Here is a 15080-nt window from a genome sequence, read left to right as displayed (position 1 = left end):
AGTACTTGAGTGAAATAAAATGAATAAAGGATATCAACTGCAGCATATTGAAATGAAGTGTTTCAGAGAAGTTGACTTTTATATATGTAATCATAGATTTTTTCAGAATAGTACTACAGTTTATTAGAATTATGAAGGCAGCAAAGAAAATGTTAGGTTTTGGATTTACTGAAGTACACTAGAAGGCACCACCAATAATCTGAGATGTCCACCTCTTTCAATCAAGATACGAATAATATATATCTAAAGTAAGAACTAGGAAAAAATGGGGAAAGGGCAAGACATCAGAAATACTTGTTAGGAACAGCCACCTTACAGCAGTGCCAGACCGTCATAGAACCACAGTAATCTTGACAGTGAAAAGAGCCAATTACATATTGAGTATGCATAAAGTTCTAGTCAATGAGAATATACTTCACCTAACAGTCAGTAATTATGGATTATCCTTCTCTAGATGCTGTATGGTGATAACCAGCCCAGGCCTTATCAGGAGTCAGAAGAAGAAGAAGGTAAGAAGTTATGAAGGAAACACCAGCAGGATAGTGGAGACGAATGAACTGGAGCTCCACCAAAAATCCCACAAAGAACCAAAAGGGTGCCTTAGTGGAAGGAAATAGAGAGGGGACATAGAGGAGGAGGTATACAATTGATTGTAAAGGCTGGGTGAAGAATTAAGAAGGCAGAACAATGGTCATTTACCGGTATCTGCTAAGGCCACATATACACCCTGATTACAATGTCGGTCGGAGTTGCGTCCAACCAACATTGCTGTGGATGGGGAACAGACTGACCTCAGGTTGGTGGTTCCGACCACGCAATTGCGATGCGACCGAATTTATTGCAGTCGCAAACTTTAATTATTCAATGGAAGCTTATGCTGCAGGTCAAAACCTCTCACAGCACAAGCTCCCAATGAAACATTAAAGTTCTGAAATATCCCTGCCCTGTAAGAAGGGCACCTCACAGTGTCTGTCACACGGAGTAGGGGGGTGAAGGGGGACACATATGGTGCTTCCCAGGGCCACATGACAAGGGCCAGGGGGTCCTGCTAGACCCCCCAAAGACACTTTCTGACAGCAGTTCCATATCAGAAAGACCCATATGGAACTGCTGTCGGAAAGTGCCATCATAATCCTGACTGCTGAAATATCATCCTTGAGGGATTTTGAGGCCTTTACGACTGGCCGACTGGCCGACTGGCCGACGGGCTGGTTGAGCCCCTCATGACCGAATCGGATTCCCCAACCAGTTTAATCTCCGACCGCCATCATTGTAATATAGTGGTCGGTGTTTAAACCTGCAGTGTTGATTGGAAAACCTCTGACCAGTGGTCGGAGACTTTCGGGCTGACATTGTAAGTAAGCCCTCTGTGTTTTTTTTATAATGACACACCCTTCCTTTCTCTGCAAAAAAGTACTGCCCTTGTGACCCTGGAGTACATATTACAGCTTCAATTTCTATTCATGGATAATAGTCGCCATGCCCCTATTTTTCATATTTTCCAAACTTAACCTTTTCCAAGCTGGACCAAACTAAGAACAGTTTAATAGAAAATTGAGGTAGAAAGGCAGTTTTGAGAGTAAACAAGCATCGGAAAGGAGACACGCCCTGTTTTGATAAGAAGGGTTGTAGCACTAAGTGAAAGTTCCACAGAGCCACTAGGAAGTTAGGTAAAAAAGATTAAAAATACTTGTGGCAAAGTTGAGTTGTGAATGTAGGCTGAATAAAGGCAGATTGAGAAAGAAGGAAGACTATTAGCATATAAGCTCTTGCAGCTGAAAGGGGTGATAGGATGTATAAAATCCATCTTTTCACCATACTCTCATTTTGTTTATTGTTGTGCTCTAGACGTATGGTATTTAACCACTGGGGTAGCTATAGGTTTCTGATCCCACCCAGCATGTGCTTTGCCTTAAAAAAAAGTTAATGAATTGCTAAATAAAAGGCTGTTTGACACTTTAAAAAGTTAACTATAATTGGGCAAAAAGGTTTAGCACAACTGCTTAAAGTTTTAGTATGAGATGCAGGATTGAAAAAGATAGTTTCTCCACTCATGATTAACAACAATCACATTTGAGCAATAGACTGCATAGATAAATGTATAAAAGATTGCCTTTTACGGCTGGTTTCGTAAAGATTCCTAAAAAATGTGGCAAGCTTTAATTCATAGCGTGTGTAGTAAGACACTTAATGGAAATGCTGCCTTTTGATTATATTTGTTTTGCCTATGTTTCATAGTCTATTCTAGTTTTTACACAAAGCTTAGCAATATTGGTATCAAAGAGGGAATCTAATTTCTCTGCGGTTAACACTTCATTGTACAGTTTCCAAACTATTCCTCAATTGGATCTTATGTGGCCAACTACCGGAGTTCCATGGGGCACTCAAAGAAAGGGATGTAACCTGTAGGTAAAGCATGTTTTCACACACTGAAGTAACATTGGCGTGCAAAGGTAAAACACGAGTAGTCTTTTTATGGACATAGTCCATCTACAAAGAAATTAAGCACACACACACCCACATCGGCTCTTTTGTATGGCCTCATCTTCCGGTCACCTTTATTTCTGGGTACAAGGATAACACAATTCCTGTGTCTTGTCAGAGCCCTGGAGACACCAGAAGCTAACAGAAGACAGAAAGGAGACAGACCTGAGGGGCATAAAGCAGCATCTCTCACTAGGTTAACGGTCCCCTAAACAGTCCTTGCTGAGGGCACCTGACCCCTCCCTAACTGTCAGTGAAGAAGGCACTAGGACAGCTTAATCAACAATACTTAATCCAGAGCCCACTTAAACGTAATAGCAACCTAGATCTACTCCATCTACATTGGGTTGAGAGAAAACATCCCTCAGTTCTACCGTAAAAAGGTTATAAGCACATACGTAGATTTTGAGGGCTTCAAAGGCTGATATTAATTGCTCGGAATGAGGACGAAAGCAGTTAAGTATTTTTTTCAGGAGGTCAGTAAGGAGACAGACAAAACTGACAAAGTTGGGCATAATGTGCTAAAAGAGCCCCACACGTTGTTGTGGGTAAAGGAATATTATGTATAATTACTTTGTCCAATGCTGGGTACCTAGTTGATCACAAGATTTCCAAAATAGATCAATCTCTCATTACACATAGTACCACCAATCTCTAAAAGTTAAAGACTTCTTGGCAGGCCGACATAGGTACTCTAGATACTGATGACCGGACAGGAGCTCTGGAATCCCCCCAAGGGCCTACCATGTCCTCATGAATTAGACTGATCCAGTATAAATTTCTACATAGAGCGTATTATACACAATACCGATTAAGGTGGGCTAGATTAATAGAATCTTCCTTAGGCCTGAGATTAACCCTGGGCGTAGTGGGCATGGTGGGGCTACGCTGAGGGCCACGGAGTTGAGACCAAACTCTGAGGAACTCTGCTACAACACCCACCTCCACCCCCTATTAAAAAATGTATTAAAAATAGAAGTAAAGTAAAGAAAAATCTCTTACCTAGACTGCGGCGTCCCATGGCTGCCCTCATCCTCTTTATCGCCGTCTCTGCAAAAACTGAGTATGTGTGCGCACGCATGTGCATTTCTTGAGTTGTTTCTAAGTGTTGTGAATTGTGGGGTGTTATGGGGTAGGAAATAAAAAAGATGACATTTATGTAATAATTAATGTTTGTGCTTAGAAATAATTTCGAATTAAAAATAGGTATTTGTTTGTTAATTTTTTTTACATTTATTTAATATAATATTTCTAGGTATTTGTCCTTTCTATATGACATTATAATATGTTTCATTTCTTAGATTTTTTGAATATTTTTATATATAAATCATTTTTTTTTTTTTTATATTTTGTGTTGGTGATATTTTGTTTGTTTTGACTTTTAAACTGACTGGAGTGGGAATATTCATTTTTAACCCTCCGCTATCCAACAGTTTCCTTATTGTTGCACTCACTGGAGTGGGAATAGTATTTGTTTACCCCTCTGCTATCAAACAATTTCCCTACTGTTGAACTAACAGGTTTGGGAATCGTAATTTCTACCCCTCCACTATCCAACACTTTCCCTACTGTTGCACTCACTTGGGTGGGAATAGTAATTTTTACCATTCCACTATCCAACACTTTCCCTACTGTTGCATTCACTGGAGTGGGAATAGTAATTTTTAACCCTCTGCTATCCAACACTTTCCCTACTGTTGCACTCACTGGAGTGGGAATAGTAATTTTTACCCGTCCGCTAGCCAACACTTTCCCAACTGTTGCACTCACTGGAGTGGGAAAAGTCATTTAAATTCCTTCGCTATCCAACACTTTCCCTACTGTTGCATTCCCTGAAGTGGAACATTTAAGTTTAAAGACTTTTAAATAGTTTAATGTTTTAATTTATAGAATAATGTCTTTTTATTATATTTTTTGTTATTGGTGTATGTATATATATATTTATTTGTACATTTTTATACATACATTTATAAAATAAATTCCAATTAAGTGTGTATTAATTGTTTTAAAGTAATATATATATATATATTACATTTTATATGCATATGTTCAACATTTTTAATTACATGTATTTGGTATATTTGTTCAAATGTATATTAAATCTATTTTTTTAAGTTAATGTATTATTTAATTACATTTTTATACATATATTAAAATCGATATTTTGTAGAACTATATTTTTGACATGGTTTTTTTTCCCGATACTTTTGTACTTACCATTATAAATATAGGAAGTCGATATTTTTGACATCAAGATTTATAACTTGATATTTCTGTATGTGGTTATTTTGGGGATCGATATTCTATCAATGAACCGTCTACTGACCAGTTGCATGTGCTCTGAATTTCTTCCTCAATTCCAGGTCCACTTTCAACCTGGAATACCACCGTAGATATCACCAACTTTCATTGATTGCATCTAAGGTTTCAAGACACCAACCATTACGGAGCTGAATATGTTCGGCATTTAGCTATTGGAACGCTATTGTGAATCCCCTCAAGTATGAGTCATGTCTGGTTAATGAAATTGCAATATTTAAATTGTCTCTCATCTCTCACTCCCACTCCCCCACTCCTCTAAAGTTTAGTTGTTCTGTCATGTGTCCCGGGCAGGCCCATTATTGTTTTGTCTGTGTCAGCATGAGCACGTAGCAGACTGCCGTCAGCTTAGCACATGGTACACTACAAACGTATTTTTCTTTGTGCCCAACTATACTTTCACACTGAACCTTCTCTTGTTTCCGCTTTCTGTTCTTTCCTGGGATTTAGTCTGAACAAGGTCAAACAACAATGCCCCTTGTTATTTTGTTCTGGTCCGGCCCTAGCACTTAGACAAAAATTCAGATGCAGCGGTTGTTTGGCAAGACGTACTTTTGTCACATGTGTTTGTGCAGATGGATAACACATACCTGGAGAGGGATCTTTCCAGGGAAGAGATCGTGACAGCACCTGGGATGTAGAACTTTCATCTGTGTATGATAAGGTACGAGGTCTCCTGCCAACACCCAGAGATCTCTGGTTATATAATCACTTTACTTCTGTAGAAAGGGAGGCGGGTTAGTCTACTCTGTCTTATATAATGACAGCTCCGTTTATGATTTATGGACTACTTACTAAGATAACTGTATTTGTATTTTCTTACTTATTGTGGCACATATACTGCATACTAGAGCAAAATAGTTAAAATATTCATTTTAAACTTTTCTTGTGTCTCTTTGTCAGATCTTATTGTGGACTTTTACGAGTGTGAGAGCTAAAGGGTGTGTCCTGTAACCGGAATTCCTGAGAGGGTTGTGAGTGTTATGTTCTGGGGTGTCTAATCACTTGTTCCTCTGTGAGGGGGTAGGAAGGCAAGTGAGAAACTACAGCTAGTCTGTTTAGGGCACATGGGTACTATGGTGGTAGGATGACTCAGTCTCTGCCTACGAATGGGTCTGTGATCCCAAGCATAGTTCTGTGTCTCCGCAGAGTCCCTGCAACAGTAAAACTCAATTAATCAGTCAACAAATCTTTATTCGGGTAAAAAAGATATCAATAAAATAGTCACACAGATAAAATCATACACAAACCTTAATAAAACATTCATATTTAAAAATATATGACTAAAATTTGTGCATAATGGTCTCAGGACATATTAAATATACGAAACACAGCACGCCAATTACTGTTACGGGTATGATATATTTGGCTTCTCTTTTTCATATCTTAAGGCCTCCAGGTATAGAAGCTGTTTCCTTCTTTGAATGTCATAAGAAACATAGACAGAAACTCTATAGCATAAATTCACATTATCGAGAGTATGGATAAAATTAAAAGTATTTTTATAATAAATATTATTTTCTCTTTTAATTTCTAAAGAATTTTATTTTATAAAGAAGCAAAAGAAGATACAGAATACAAGTATAAGTGATACAATTGATAACAGATAAAAAGCAATCAGAAGCTGAAATTCAAAAATGAGTCGTAGCAAATGCATCCATAAACAAAAGTAGCCTGCCAAAAATAGAAAAATGAATGAATTAAGGGGAAGTAAGTATCTTAGGCAGAATCCACAATCAAGAGTATCAATATCTGCTGGTATATTCAGGGTAAGAGAGGGAAAGAAAAAAGAAAGAAGATAGAAAGAGAAAAAGAGGGAAAAGATGGAAAAAGGAGAGAAGACAGGAAAGGAAGAGAAGAAAGAAGGAGAGAAGGATTTCCAACGGACTAACCCGACAAACAAGACGCCATTCAACAAATATTATTTTCTCTTAAAAACAAAAGCTACAAAACTTGCTTCATGGGATCCCTTTAAAAGATACAAAACACAATAATGTGCTTTGTGGACTGATTGAACTTGCCGTCACATGGGCAGTTAGGTAACTTTTGGAAACAAAAACCCATCTTGGGAAAAGCAACCAAAAAGTGCAGTGTGCCTATTCGCTGTCTAGTTAGATAGAATCTATGTTGGATATGTGATACTTGGATAAGGTAGCTCTTGGCACTTGGTTTTATTAGCTCTGAGAGGAATTTAGTGCCATCTTTACTCTATATATTATGCCAGAAGTGTGATGGGACTTGTCTGCAAGCCATCCTCTAAATAGTGCACCGCTAATTCCTTGTGAGCTATGTAAAAGGAGGTTGAACAGGACATTGCGAATAGTCTACCAAGGAAAAGATTTTCCTGGGTCTGCAACAGTTTACAGTTTGTCACGCCCCACACAGATTCTTAGTAATCCACACTAGGTATACATTTACTTTTGCATATAGCCAGCAGCTCTTTAATGAGCTTGTTCCCAATTGTGGACGCAAACCGAAAAAGGTCTTTAGAGGATCCAATAAATTTTAATTTTGCTGCTTCCACGTGTGTTCCTCATCGGCCATTGCTAGAAAAATTCACGCCTATGTATGCAAAACTTTCTGTTGCAGCAGGTGCTTCTCCATTAATGTAGTGGGTTTTCTTTTTAGGTCTCCTTTTCCTGCATCCCATCGTGAAAGTTTTGTTTAAATACATTTTCAGGCCTTATCCTCCATATACCTAGAGAAACCGTCAACAGCTGTAGACCCTTACCGGTTGTAGAGATCAAAATGACATCATCGGCATATATGAGGACTGGGTTTGAATGTTCACTGACTTTTGAGGTGTCCGCACTGATCTTCTGCAAGAACTCATCTAACCCTTTAACATATATCGAAAATAAAAGAGGAGCAAAGATCTAGACTCAACATTTTCCTCTGGTGATTTTAAAATGTGGTGTTACTTCTCTCCTTGACCCATAGCGTACCCTTGCTCTTAGCTGTGCATACAACATGCTCACTCATGCATGGGCTGATCTACATTCTGGGGAGTGGGGCAGATTGTCTTGAGACTCTGTCAATCAAGACCCAGGAATACTGATAGGACTTTCAAACACGCTCATCCTTCTTCAAGTGTTCTCGGGCAATATTAAATACGGTGGGGGAATGTCATTTGAAGAATAATTAATAGGGAGAAGAGCCTGTATGTTCTGGGTATGACATATAAGTAAGCTTGTGGCTCAATACTTCCACCCACTTGGATAACTTTTTCTAGCAATGATTTGATGGACTGGTTTCATCGCTCAACCAGAACTTTGGTCTGGGGTGATAAACAGATGTTCTTATTTTGCTACCTCTGCGCTGGTGACATGATATTTGGGCCATGAGGCATGCCAAGAAGAGAATCCCTTGGTTACTTGAAATTTCTTTACAGTACCCCATTAAGAAAAATAATTAATTAATGGCCTTCACAATTTCCAGAGTAATCATCGTTCTTAATAGGCTTGCCACCTAGATCCCGGCTGGCATAGATATCCAACAGTAAGATATAATGATGACCTTTAGATGAATGAATAAGTGGTCCCAACCAAGTCTATCTTAGTTCTTTGGAGCAGGAAAGGAATTATGAGGAGGACCTTAAAGGTGCTTTTAGTGCATAGGTAGATGTGTACAACTGATAATGGGTGTGCTATATGCAAATCCTCATAATATCAGTAAATACCCTGAGCTTGTAAAAAGACAGTAAGTAGGATGACAGTCTTTTCCCTGTCAAAACAAGTGTCCCCATATTCCCTTGGGATACATTTCAGACTTGCTTTCTAAAGGGCTAAATAATTAATATTAGTTTTTTTGGTAATGGAACTCAATAAACGAAAACCCTACTTAAAATGAAATAAGTGTTCACCTGCTGCGGTTCCTTCTGGGACACAGGGCCTGATTTAGATCTTGGTGGGACTGTTCTCGCTGCTGCCACTTTTTGGGCAGTCTTCTTGCCCACCTATACGGCGGTCTGACCATCCGATTTGGATGTTATCTGGTAATGGGCGAGCAGACTGCTGTGGTACTGCTGACTCGGCCAGTTCAGTACTTCCCGCCCCCATGGCGGCATGGGCAGCTGCGAAGTCTAGGCACCATTCCCGCCATCCACATTTGGATGTGACCTGTTCCGCAAGGGAATTCTGGCAGGAATCTCTCCTACTTCGGGAAAGCGAAATGGGGAGGAAAAGGGGTGCTTACTCGCCTATTTTCAGGGTTCCAGCAGCAATTTCCACCTCTACACCTTCGTCCAGGTCCTCCCTGTCCTGCTCCACCTTGATCACGACGGAGCAACACCATGTTTTGATGGAATCAAAGGTAGGTCTTTGCGGTGTGTGGGTGTACAATGAATGGTATGTGTATATTGGGTCCGTGCAATGCAGAATGTGAGAAATATGGTCACTACACATTACATGCATGCACTTATGGACTCATACACAACATATATGTAATTTACCTTTACATTAAAATACGACTTACATGGCTGTGCACTACTATATCCTCACACCATCAAGAGACCACCGTTCAAAGACTGCTGTCTCATCCGTAACGTCTAAATCGGTTCGGAGCAAGACCACCAGCTTTGCGGTGGCAGAGTACTGGGTGCCAGGAGAAAGACTGCCAAGGCGGTGGTATCCTGTATACAGCCGCAACATCTAAGTATGACTGGAGAACCACTGTAGGCTCCGCGGAGTTCTCGGGACTGCTGCCACAGAGACTGGAGGTCCGACCGCCAAGATCTAAATCAGGTCCACAGTCTGTTCTATGGTTTGGAAAGGGTCTCCTTTTTGGGCTGATCAGAAACTTCAAGAGTTCGGCTACAACACCTGGAATTTTTTAGGGTAATTTCCTGGTGGTACATAGTTAAACATTATTTGGGTTATTTCCTTTTTGCACTGAATCTCGTGGCTCGTTTTTGTATCTTTTGAAGATTCCAGGCTGTAATTTGCCTTTCCCAAGGCAGCCTCTTATAGCCATTCCGATGTTGCTTCTGCAAAAATTGAATATAGGATTATCCATACCAAGCCTAAAATACTATGGAAGATGGATCCCAATCTCCAGATTAACAGTAAATATATCTTCTCCCACAGTGATCAGCAACAAGGCCAGCAGATGGCGTTTTCTACCCCCATGAAGACGTGATTAGAATGGAAGGCACAGGAGTAACGCAGTCCTTTGGTACCCATCATGGCTAAATTACAGTGTGGTACCTCGAACAATGCGCCTGATTCACAAAGGTAAACTTACACTTTGTGTAAGTTTATAATTGTTTGCGATTCAGAAAGGTATTTTACTAGTAATCCTTACAACTGCAGAGCCTCTGCACATACATATAGTACAGTCCGAACTTTTTATGAGGATTACAGACTGATCCATCTCTGGCAAGGGCCTGCGAAACTGTTCAAAACGAATTCTGTCCATGACTGCTTCAAGAGTTGAGGAAGCAGTGTGCTGGTTTTAGTAATTTTTCTCCCAGGTATTTTTGCTAAATTATACAGCAGATGGGCTTTTCCTTCATAGCCAAATCTCCTACTGAAATCAAACTCAGTAGGACTTGGCATACATGCCCGTGTATTACATATAGCCGCATAACTTCATCATAGGCAGTATATAAAAGTAGGGTTGGCTGGCTGCAACTCGTCAGAAAACAATAAGCCATATACTGCCTCCATCTCTCTGGGGGGGGGGGGGGGGGGGGGCAAGCCGTGTTAGTTTTAATATGCTCAATGTTAGTAAATAAAACGACCTGTCTCCTCACCGGGTTAATAATACCAAAGAAGACACGCTTGGACACACATTAGTAACTGCTAGTCACAGCGTCTCAATAATGCACTTTCCTGAAATTGCCAATTGTTAGACATAAGACTACTATAGTGCCTGTGGGCCAGCAAAATGACTAAGAAGTAAAAGAATTTCTAAGAAGAATGCATTCAGAAATAATAAATGAGACCAGTTAAAAACACACTCAGTGAATGCCACATAGTATGCACAAGGTCACATAAAACGAAGTAGTAAGAACAGGAAATACCTCTCGTTGTTAATCATGGGAATGCAAATGAGTTGCACAGTCTGATAAGCAAGTTCACAGCAGCTCACACAATGTCTACATGATTCGTCATATTAGCGATGTCCAATCCTCATGTCTGTTTAGTCTAGAGTCTAATGTAATATCCATTTCAGCTCTCCTTGTTTTGCTGTTGTTCCATGTTGTCACCTCTACAGGTGGATATGGTGTGAATCACCAGCCAATCAGGGCAAACCCGGTCTTAGGTTGTTTGTGTTTGGTTCAGGGAGGACCTATCCTGGCAGTTCAGGTTGGACTGCTCCTGTTGGAGTCAAGTCAAGACATACTTTTGTATGGCTGGTTCTGAGGTTGCATGGTGTGCAAAATAAAGATGCACTGAGATCTTGCCTTGTGTATTTACCACTGGATGAAATTAAATTAAGCATTCCACCCATCATTTTTTTGTATACTACACATAGCACATTGTGGCTGATACACATCCCACATGTGGACGTGCATCGTATCCTAAGGACCACGAGGGCAAATCATAGACTATTGATATTAGTATTTATAAAAGAACCAAAGTGAGAATTCACAAACAATAAATGAACGGGAGATATGGAAAATAATAGTTACTGTTGCTACCTTTTGAGCTTATTATTATCAGGTGTCCGCTAGGCGCTTTGCATGAGGATTGATATACCGCTAGCCTAGACACAAAGCAGCAGTGTGCTGCATAAAGGGTACAAACAGGTGTGGGTTAAATTGGAATTGAGATGCAAATGATGTGAGACTGCCACAATAAAATATTAAAATATTACATTCCCTGCTGTACTTCATGGGGCCAAATTTAGTTTGCAAACAGCATGCAATGCTGCTTGCACACAATACCAACTTTATTTTCTTGTTTGATTTTTTGTGTGAAAGAAACAAGAAATGCCCAAGAAAGTACTATCTTAGCTATCAAGCCCATGAACATATTGCGTTAAGAAAAGTTTGAACATTTTTAACAACAAAAAAATCTGAAGCCTGGGATCGTGTAGTGAGATTGATTGCATCTATTTGTCACCTAATGGATTAGACTGCATATGAATTGATCTGAGATTTGCTGATTTTTCAAACCGTTTCTTTCAATTACTGCAGGGATATGTCATTGATTCCAGTTAAACGAACTAAACGTGTTCTTGTATAAAATCATATTTTTCAACGCAGGCTGGGTTAGGAGAAAGACATTTTTATTAAGAGTAAGTGGGCATATATTGATTCGCAAACCTTGTACTTTGTTTTGTATTTATGCGGTTTTGATCTGCTGTCAGCCTCTGGCACCAGCTGCTCGTCAATATCGGTTTCCGGCTGTGTCGTCGGAATAGGCAGATCTCTGCTGTGTAGAGTGACTTAATCTGACGCTGCACGCTAAACTACATAACATCAGCATGGGTCATTTACTCTCTGATGTTCTGTGACTCGGCCGGGTTTTGGATTTATTAATGCTTCTCATCATTTGCTCGCTAAAGCGAATACTTCCATGCATCACATTTATCCTCAATGGTCGTGTTTATTTTCCCGAAGGTTCCGTAGGTACTGGAAAAAAATGTGTATTTTTGCATTACTGCCAAATGTGCTTTTTTGCTACTATTCTAAAGCGTGTGGTGCAGCAGTTTGACTCGTTTAAGACTCGTTTGACTCGTCTTAGTGCACATAGGGTATGAGCACAAAATGCCATGATTAGTCCTGGTGCATAAGACGCAGGCAGTGGTCCCCCCAGGACTCTCCTCCTATCACACGTCACTTTCAGTGTCTTGCCTATTGCTCCGACAGGGGACTGTTTGGCCATCAAATGAGTGACACCTCATTGATGGATTTCACTTTGATGCCTCCTGTTTCTTTCAAAATCTTTTTTATAACCCTCCTGGATGGCTCATCCAGTCAACACCTAAGCCCCCGTTGTGTTACCTCTGAAAGAAATACACAAACCTCAACAGCAGAGTCATTCAGAGTCATGTGACCCAGTAAAATAGCATAAGGCACAAATGACTTAGACCAGAAAATGCCAACTTTCTAAAAGATGTATTTCCGGAATAGTGACTTAAAATCCAACTTTGCCATTAAAGACAATTTTAAATTACAAATATTTTGGCTGTAAACAGCATAGCACTTTAAGCTCCCAAGCTGAAGTTACCACCTATTAAATGTAATACGCTGTGCAGCATTGGTCAATGGGACAGACAACAGGCTGTGCAATAGTGACACATTTTCACTGCCAGGACATGTAAAACATAAGTACTCATGTCCTACTTTTTAAATACAGTGCACCCTGCCCTAGGAGCCTTTGGTGCCTACATCAGGAATGACTTATTAATATTTAAAAGGATTGTTTAGGCCTGGCGAAAAAAGTTTATTTTGATGGATCAAAAATGGTAATTTAAACCTACACTACAGCCTGCAATGGCAGACCTGAGACATGTTTGAAGAGGCTACTTTACTGGGTCGACCAATGAGTGATGCACGCCCCTTAATAGCATTTACTTTAAAGCCCCTGGGTACATGTGGTACCATTTACTAGGGACTTACAAGTGTGTTAAATGTGCAAATTAGGTGGATGTCAATTGTACCTTGTTTTATGGAGAGGGCAGAAACACTTTACCTCTCCTTAGTAGGGAAAAACTGCACATAATCCTAATACCAACAACAACTGGTTTAGCAACAAGTTAATTTGACCCTAAAAATTGCCAGGTCCAACACCATCAGTCTTTGGCCATTCTCAGATATGATTTTCTTTCAGTCACTATGTCAAACCCATCTTGATACAACCTCATTCAATCAAGACACTGACTTGCTGGCGTGAGCCTCCCAGAGGTCCTTCACTTGAGACTGTGGCAACATTTACTATAAAAATGTTCCGTTTGTCATTCAATAAGGCACTCATGTTCTACTTGGCCTTTGCTGGCATGTGCTATTTAAGTTCCACAAAATTTCCTTTGGCCATCATGTCCCTTTTATGATGCTAAACTGTGGAGTAAAAACAGGGTAAAGGACAGTTTCATTACATTTTCTGTTCCCAGAACCACCAAGGTAGAATTGGATATATTGAAAATTAGTCTATTGCAATTGAATGGCCTATGTCAATAAAAATACATTGAGTAGTGTTGGCTTTAGTTTGGTGTTGAGGAATGTAAAAAATGTGTTTACTGATTGAGGGGGGTAGAGCCCAATTCAAGCAGCAATCACAATCCTTGTCGAGGGAAGTCGCAAGCAAACTCTGAATTCACCTGTGCTAGCTCTCTGGTAACTTGCAAAAAGAACAATTGATGGACATACATTCACCCCAGTACAGAGATCTGGGCCCAAATCTATTGTTTTTTTGCTCACCATGCCATTCCAGTTTGGACTCAGCCATATGCAAACCAGGCTTGACCCTGGCCCCAATTGGAAAAGTCCAGCCCAAACTGCCAGGCCAGTTCCTCCCTGGACTGGAAACAAGAATCCTAGGACCGGTTTCAGGCTGTCAGCCTTCATCAGCCAGGATAGACTGACTCCAGTGGCATGGAGAGAACAGGACCCACGTCTGGGCATCCCCGTCCCACTTGGGTAACAAACGCAAAAAGAACAATTGATGGACAGACTGCAGAACAATGTCATAGCTTCATCCCAGTACAGAGATCTGGTTCTAAATCCATTGTTTCTTTGCTTACCATGTCATTCCAGTTTGGACCCAGCCATATGCAAATCAGTCTTGGCCCTGTGCCCAATGGGAACAGTCCAGCCCGAATTGCCAGGCCAGGTCATCCCTGGACTGGAAACAAGCATCCTAAGACCGGTTTCAGGCTTTCAGCCCTCATCAGCCAGGCTAGATTGGCTCCAGATGCATGGAAGCACAGAACCCACGTCTGGGCAAACCTGTTCATTTTGGGGTGACAAATGCAAAAAGAACAATTGATGGACAGGATGCTTGTTTCTGATCCAGTTAGGACCTGGCTTGCCAGTTTGGGCTGGACTGTTCCCATAAGGAACAGGACAAAGACTGATCTGCATATGGCTGGGTCCAAACTGGATTGGTGAGCAAAGGAATGATGGATTAAACCCAGATCCTTGTGACTGGGGGTGAATGTTTTCATTATCCAGCCTTCCGTCCATCAATTGTTTCTTTTTGGCTCTGGTAGCTTGGCACAGAGCATTCTGGATTAACATAGAGGCAATGTGTAAAGTATTTTTGCACCACTTCAAACAGTAAAAAATGAAAATACACCACAAAAGGGATCCCACACTAGATTCGATGTAT

This window comes from Lissotriton vulgaris, chromosome 3_1 (genome assembly GCF_964263255.1).
Source record: "Lissotriton vulgaris chromosome 3_1, aLisVul1.2, whole genome shotgun sequence".
NCBI lineage: Eukaryota > Metazoa > Chordata > Amphibia > Caudata > Salamandridae > Lissotriton > Lissotriton vulgaris.
The sequence above is the reverse complement of the archived record's forward strand: the minus strand, read 5'-3'. Positions refer to the sequence as shown.